Source organism: Leptonotus elevatus, chromosome 9 (assembly GCF_054856555.1).
Source record: "Leptonotus elevatus isolate MCC_2025b chromosome 9, RoL_Lele_1.0, whole genome shotgun sequence".
Classification (NCBI taxonomy): Eukaryota; Metazoa; Chordata; class Actinopteri; order Syngnathiformes; family Syngnathidae; genus Leptonotus; species Leptonotus elevatus.
Window position 1 is genome coordinate 3,979,396 of NC_141247.1, and position 8,414 is coordinate 3,987,809.

An 8,414-nucleotide genomic window follows, 5' to 3' on the forward strand; every position below is an offset into this window, starting at 1 on the left:
CGCCCCCCGCCTCTCATGGCAAAACACAACACAATGGCAAAATACAGGCTGGGGTGGTGGTGGATGATGACAAAATCACCACCACACATTAACAGAAGCCCAGAGGTGTTGATTGAGAAAATATTCCATGTGTATACATCCAGTGTTTAAGAAATGTTTATTTCCGAGTGAAAACTAAAGACCTCACCTTTAAGCCGAGACTGCATCATCGTCGCGCATGAAGGTAAGATAATTTTTTATATTAAATAATTTTTAGCCAATCAGCACAAAAGCCCGATCGGGAGTTTATCGGGCCAGCGGAGTACCTACTCTCGAGTAGGACCTCCGCTTGTACCCGTAAGTTCCTGTAAATGTGGCCTGGTTGGGAAGGCTACTGCAGTGGAGACGTAAATTTACCCCTAAGTTCCTGCAGTGGAAACGTAGCTTAGAAGTTAAAAAGAGGAACAAACTACACCGGCATATTGTGTTGCATTCAATTACAATAATGGAACTAGAAATAACCTTTCATAATAAAGCTATTTTGTTTGGCCTTCTTTTCATATGTAATGTTGTGATAGCAAATTTGATATAGACAAAAAAAGTAAACCTCATGAAAACTGGTTGAGAAATGAAGTGGTGACTTGATTTCAATGTTAATGAATTGCCTTCGATTGGATCGTTGCCCCTGCCAAAATGGCCGCCATATAGGCGTGTCAGTTAGCTGGACTGTTATAGCATGCTGGCATATTAATCATTATATATTATATTTTGCCTTTATATATTTGATGATAACACAAAACTCATGGTGTGGCTAACAGCACAAATCATGACAAGTTTTACATGTATGTTTTGTTGTGTTACTGTAAAAGTGACCAGGGCGGTCAAACTGCTGGGATTACATGTTTGGATCAACAGTAAATGTTGAAGAGAATCTTCTGTTTCAATTTAATTATAACTGTTTTGATTTTAGTTACAACTGTTTAGATGTAGTCATAACTGACATAACTGACTCAGTATAGCTTGATGAGTGTGTTAAAAAAGGTTTCCTGTGCAAAGCTGTGTTTGATCTGTGCTGTCACAATTTATGCTCGTTTTTAAAGGACCTTGTCTGGTTCCACATCAATGGGCCAGTATCTGGGTTTAAACTCAATGTGTTTTAATGATATGCTGTAAAAATGTAAAAGTCTTATCTGCTTCCTTCTGTCGTCATGTGTATTGAACTCAGGACTGGGAGAAAAGGTGGGGGGCTTAAAGGCTGTATCCTGAGGAGGGGTGAAGGAGGCGTTGTCAATATAGTTTAAGAATACTGGGAGTCCGCTGAAAGAGCACTCAAGCGAGGAGCAGTTTGTGCTTTTATAAACCCGCTGTGTCCAGAATATTCTGCAAAATAAATCCTTCGAAGGAAAGCTGATTCACCGATCTCCATTCTGATTTCTGATCTACAAAACACGCGGAAAACTTAAGGATCGTTTTCCAACAATGTATACCTGACAATCACAGTTGATGAAAATCAAATGTATTCAGGGTTAACCTTTGAAATTCCATAGAAAGTACTTGGGGTAATTTCTGACCCCACATATTTAAAAGTAGAGTACCTATACAAAAATTACTTAACTTAAAACAAACAAACAAGTAGCCTCAAGTCAAATCTTTTTGACAAACAAATAAACAATTTCTGCCAGGTGTAGTCATGACTGAATAATTTCCTCAATTCCTCAAATGGGCTTTGTTCTGTGTTTGAATGGTGTCCTTGAGTATTATCTCATGTCCGGTCAACTCTGTTGAACTGTTTACTGGAAACTGTGTGGTACCGCCCTTCAAGATAGTATAAGAATATTGTAAGTCCCCTTCGCACTTGTGAGATGCTACAGCCATTGCCTGTAACTCATTTGTGCCCGGATTATTATGTAGAAATAAAAGCTTTGAAGGAACTGTTCATCTATCTCCAGCCTGTATTCAGATAACCAACATTCTCACTATCCGAAAGAAAACGAACACGCGGAGGAAAAAGCTTATCTTCCAACAGAGGCCTGCTTAAGTTAGCTTTGTAGAGCTAACTTAAGCAACCATTTTTTGTTCACTTAATGTAACTAGTTGCATTGTTCTACCTGTTACAAAAAAAAAAACTTAATTCCTGTGTAAGACCATGTTCACTGGTTTAGTAACAGTGGTGTTAAGTTAATGTGTGACTGAAATATCAGTCAGAACAGAACAAATGTGTCTAGAGCAGGTGATTTAGCATTGTCTACACTTATGATTATGATTCATATGATTTCGAAAAATGTTGACAGAATTCAAAGGAAGGAACTTGAATTACATCAACATTGACCCTGAGGTTAGTACATTATTTATCTCTCCTCACATGATAAAAGAAAGTGTCTTAATGCACTACATAATTGTATTTTGTCAACATGTCAAAATCAGATGATGTTAACCAACACTCTCAATCATCCCTGCATAGAGAATGAGCACACTGACAATGACCCTGAATGCGAACCTGTGTGCAAGTCAGAGACTGAAGGTTAGAATTTACATGAGATTTTAAATGTGACCATTCCTGCATATTAGAAGATTATGTGTGTCTTTGTTGCTAAAACTTGAATTACTAACATAATTTGGTTGACTAGCTGATGTCATGTGCCACACAATCAGAACTACAATTGTGGCCACATTAGCAGTGTGTTTTTTCGTCTATTGTTCCGTGAGAATGATGATTAGTGAGCTGTGGTAAATTTTGTTGGTCATAGTAATAATAATAATGATGCATCATATTATACAGCACTTTTTTTGGACACTCAGACACTTCACAATGGATACATGATTCATTACCTCGCCGCACATTCACATTCGAGTGGCGTTAAACTACGTATGTAACCATGTACACATATAGTATGTAGTAAGTAACAACTGATCAGAGGAAAGTAAAAATAAAATATGATTTTTTTTACTGGTGCACAAAATGAATTGTGCATTCATATCACCTTGTTCAAATAACAAAACCAACACAGTGCATGAACTCAAAACAACTTACCTCAGTGTGACTTCTGCTGTTGCCTTTGAAAGACCAGTTCAGATATGCGTGGCTTCACCTTGGAAAGTGCCAGTCTCATGTCATTTTCACAGCAAAGTCTGTTCCTTTTCTTAGTTTTTATGTCCAGCATCCTCGAAAACGATTGCTCACAAAGATATGTTGTAACAAATGGTACAAAAAAATCCAGGGCTTTCTTAGCAATAACTGGATACTTTTCCATTTGTTGGCACCAAAACGTTGAGAGCGTTGTTGTTCTGAAGAGTTGCTGTTGAACCTCGCTCTGCTGAAGTTCAATGATTTCGTCGAGGTATTCATCATTGACATCTGCTGTCTCAATAGCAAACGTGAACGGCTGTCTCACCCATGCTGGATATGATGCTTTTGTAGGGAAGTATCCATCGAGAGACTTCGCAAGCTCATCTAAGTGTGTGGCAATTGTTTGCTTCAGTTCCATGGGTACAGATATGTCTCCAAGTTCACACACATATTCGATCTTACTTACACAGTCGTCCAGAAGGGGGAAGTTTGCGAAGTTGTTGTTCTCTGCTCGTCGTTTCCATAACGGTAACTTTTTTTGAAAAGCTTTCAGGTTTTCTTCTGCTTCCATTATGTTAACTCCACCACCCTGCATCTGCTGATTTAGATGATTGAGAGCTGCAAATATATCAGCCATGTATGCTAAAATGAGAATGAACTCAGAATCTTTGAAGCAATCTGCATGACAATGTTGGTGCTCTTGCAAAAACTGGGCTAATTCCACACGCATGGCAAAAACACGATTCAGCACCTGTCCCCGGGATAACCACCGAACATTCGAATGGTAAAGAAGTACCTCGAATTTAGAGCCCATTTCTTTACACAGCTCACTGAAGATGCGGTGCCTCAGAGCACTATTTCGCACATAGTTCACACATTCCACTACAATTTTTAATACTTCTGCCAGTTTGGGCGGCAAGGTTTTTGTTGCCAACGCATGCCTGTGCAGAATGCAATGCGTAACAATGATGTGCGGTGCATCGGCTTTTACTAGCGCACCAAAACCAGACTTTCTTCCCAGCATCACTGGAGCTCCGTCCGTACAAACTGCAGAAACCATATCCCATGAAAGGTTGTTGTCTCTGAAGAAGTCATCCACAAGCTTCTTCACATCGGCTGCCTTAGTTGTTGTTGTAAGAGGCTTACAAAATAAAAACTCTTCTTTTATCATGTCGTCTTTCACATAGCGCACAAAAACGGCAAGCTGGCTTAGATTGGAAACGTCGGTGGTCTCGTCGAGTTGAAGGCTGAATTTTGCCGGGCTTGAAATCAGATCCACGACTACTTGAGCCAAGATGTCTTTACTCATGCACTCTATTCTGTCGCTGATGGTGTCATTTGAAAGAGGAATTTGGGATAATTTACCTTCAGCCGCTGTTCCGAGTATCAGATTTGCCATCTTTAACGCAGCTGGTTTTACGAGTGTTTCGCCAATGGTGTGCGGTTTGCCCTGCTTTGCGATCAGATAAGCAACTTCGTACGATGCTGTGAGGATCGGTTTGTTGATGGGTACAAATCCAAGAGCGGGCAGAGTGGCCTTTTCGTCTAATCTGGCTCTCTTCACCTTGAATTCAGCAAGTGTTGTGTTCTTGTATTCCCCATCTCCATGCAGCTTCAAGAAGTGTTCCTTCAGTTTTGCAGGTGCGAGATAGAGTTGCTCAACTTGGCATTGCAAATCATGCAGATGGGACGCTGACTCCCGTCACGTTCCGTGATACATGTAATCCATGTTTTACATATTCGTCCGACCACTTTCTTTTTTTGCCCGACATAGTTAGCATGGATTAAAATATTCTGTAAGAAATCACACGACACACAGACAGTCACACGTTGTGGCGGTTGGAGGTGGACGTGGGGTCGGCGTCACTAACAGCCCTCTCTAAGCGGTCTAATAGGGAGGTCTCACTCTGCTGCATAAACCAGCGACCTCAAAGCGGACCGGTAGGAAATCCCAGAGCAGGACGCTTTCAATGACTGTGCCCACTAACTGCAGACTAGACTGAGGGGTGGACCTCTGCGGCGGAGTCTCCACCGAACCCCTGAGACCGACTCACCGAACCCCTATGGTTCGATCGAACCCAGGTTAAGAACCACTGAACTGGACAGTAAGGAACCTGTTGCCTTTGTTGCACTTGTTTGTGTGCTGCTAATGGTTGCAGCTTGACACTATGTATTTGTTCGTGTTTCAAAAGGATTTATTCTAATAAAAACTAGATGTATAGCACAAAAAAAAAAAAGAAGACCGGGTTTGGGGAAGATGACTGCTAAGAGATGTACTTTAGACCGAGCAGGAAGCAGTTTGACAGCTTGTTTGTACAATGCTTTAATCATATATTAATGTAACATTTTTAATATTGAGAATACTAACACTGCATGTTTCTAACTACTTTAAAATCATGTCATATTATATGTCTCTCCGCCACCGTTTTCTGTGAATTAGTCCTTCACTAGGTTCTCCTATCGGATGGGGTAATGTCGTCAGATTGGTCTGCACCCAAAGTATTTAAATTTGGGTGGGCCAAGTTGCGGCCACCTTAGTTGCAGCTAACTGACATGGTGGGATGTACTTGAGCTGTGGTAGCACTCGGGATGGGTAGAAAAGATTTTATCAATACTACTACTCTTAATTTAAAAAATAAAAAAAGAAGTTTATTTTAAATAAACATGTCTGGCAACTGCAACAACAATAATGTAAATAAATGTAGACATAGGTTTACAGAAAATATATTTTGAACAAATTATGATGTTGAATAAATAAACAATTGAGTGTCAAAGGAAACTGGTGTCAAGCAACAAGAATAATTCTTCTAGACTCTAGAAGAATTATTCTTGTTGACTCTAGAAGAATTATTCTTGTTGCTTGACACCAGTTTCCTTTGACACTCAATTGTTTATTGAGTACCACAGCCTGTGGTCCGCTGTCGTATGCTAAACTGCAAGAGTCTCGCGACTGAGCTACTTGTTGTTTCAGTCATCCAATGAAAAATCTTGGGGAGATGACGAAATCCCTTCATTTGTCTTCGGGCATAACTAATCAACCCATGATTAACCAAACTTTTACATTAGTGTAACTCTTGGATCAACTGTCAATCGATTACTTAGACCTGGGCAGTGAGACTTAATGTTTACTGCTGTTTTGTTGAGCTGAGCAGAGTTTAAACGCTCGGATGCAGGGAGCAATAAGGCTAACCAAACACACTTCACACAAGTATAAACACTTCAGAGTTATATGGCATGATAGACATTTTTATATAACTCTTTGACTGCCAGACGTTTTCAGAAAAGGGATGCTGTGGGTGCCAGCCGATTTAAGCATTTTGACTGATCTTTCAAGGTCCACAGAAAATGTTGTGTTTGGACTATGGAAACACACATATTACCAAATAAAAGATTGAACTCTCATCTTTCATCAGAATTTTTTTTTGTTTCTACCTTATTCCGTTCTTCAGTAATCAACAATAGAAAATGGTTAGTTTCATCCAAATGCTCTTGTTTTGGACCAAAATACGGAGAAATCAAGTTTTTAGTGAAACAATATTATTTCATGCACTCTAGTGAATTTGACAACTTTTTTTCCCATGAATGATGCCACAAACATCTAAACAGTGCTTTACTTATGTTAAACACTACCACCAACAATGAAAAAGTGTTTTTTGATAGCAAAATACGTTTATTTACATTCAACAGTGTAACAATTTGACACAACAATTTGGCAAACTATTTACAAATGTGTGCAACTGTGGTACTATTTACAATTATGTGGATGTTTCAACTACAGTTTTTCTTTTTGTGTAACAGTCCCCTGCGTGCAAGGAGACGCAACAGGATTTGCACAACAGATTAGTTTCACTGCGATTGCCTCTTCGCGTGCAGACGCTACACTTTCTTGCCGGCCGTTTTTTCCGGGGAATAGCAAGTATATACTGCAGTGTGTGTTGCCATCAAGTCTACTATCAGGATCATGCTACGGTTACGTTACGGTGGTGTTACGTCTGGCTTCCTCATGTCCTTCAGTTCCTATACCGGGTGGTAGATGTTCTGATCCATCTTATCCACTCCATTCATGGTGGCATCGTAGTCCAGAACCAGTGTCTTCTCCGTGATCAGACTGTACCCACTCCTCCGATGAATATGCATTGGACTCGGGGTACTCTTCATCGTCCGAATGAACGTCCGCCTGTGCTCCACGTTTTCCGGCGTTAGCATCGCTAGCCGGTGAGACTTTGACTTGATCATAGCCGCGCGTCAACGCTTCCAACTTCGGCGTCAAGCTCGGAGTCACCATCATCATCATCGTCGACATCAATGCGCTTTTTAGTATTGATCGATGCTTTCCGTCTTTGAAAAAATGCTCAAGCGTGAGCTGCTTGCAACCGGTCGCCATTGTTGCTTCATCAGCCATTGTCCCCTCAACACTCTAGCTCCGCCTCACGTCTTCTACTGACGCCCACCCAATCTTGTCCAAAGAGAGTTATCGCTGCCATCTAGGGGCCAAAACGAGTCATTATACTAACTAGATCTGCTTGATACTTTCAACACAGCTGGCCAAGGCTTTCCTCCACCCGTTTCCAAAAAAAAACATAGTGAACGTCTTTTAACGTCTTTGGCGCCCCTCCGTAGGTTTTTACTAAACGTTATTTAACGTTTTTGGCAGTAAAAGAGATAATAGTACAAATAATGTCGTAATATGATCGGACAGTGGTACACAAGCACAGGAAGGGCACAGAGACCTGCCAATCAGCTCTCTTGCGCACGACGGAGTGGGACGAGACGTCTTGTCTCCAATCATAATCTTCATTTTATTCAAATTAGAAAAAAAGAATACAAAGGTAAAAGGTGCAAAATTATGTTTGTTTAGCATTAATAATAAATCGGAAATAAATTTGATTAATTTCCCCAAGACCATTAAGAGAACCGTTAAGGGTGGAGTTTATCGATACGCTCGTTTGTGAAAATTCAGCCATGGGGCCAGTTTAAAACCGGGGCTCGGTACCCATCCCTAGGTAGCACATACACAATAGATGGGTTAGTTGATGGCAAACTGCGCTGAGCTCAGTGAGAAAATGCATTGAGAATGAAATGTGATTGTGTGTGTGTGTGTTTTTTTCTTTCTTTCTTAAGGTTGGAAGCCTGCTAAAAAGAAACCTTGGGAGAAAGAGGAGATCCTGGCCGTTGAGAAACATCTGAAATCCTTCATCACTACATGCCGTGTTCCACGGAAGAGCGATTGTGACAAATGCCTTGAACAGGAAAAAGTAGCACTCAAAAACAGGAATTGGTTGGCTATCAAATTTTACATAAAAAAAAAAAACAACAACAACGAATCACAGCTTTCCAGAGAAAACTTAAGCAGCATCAAGTATAGCAC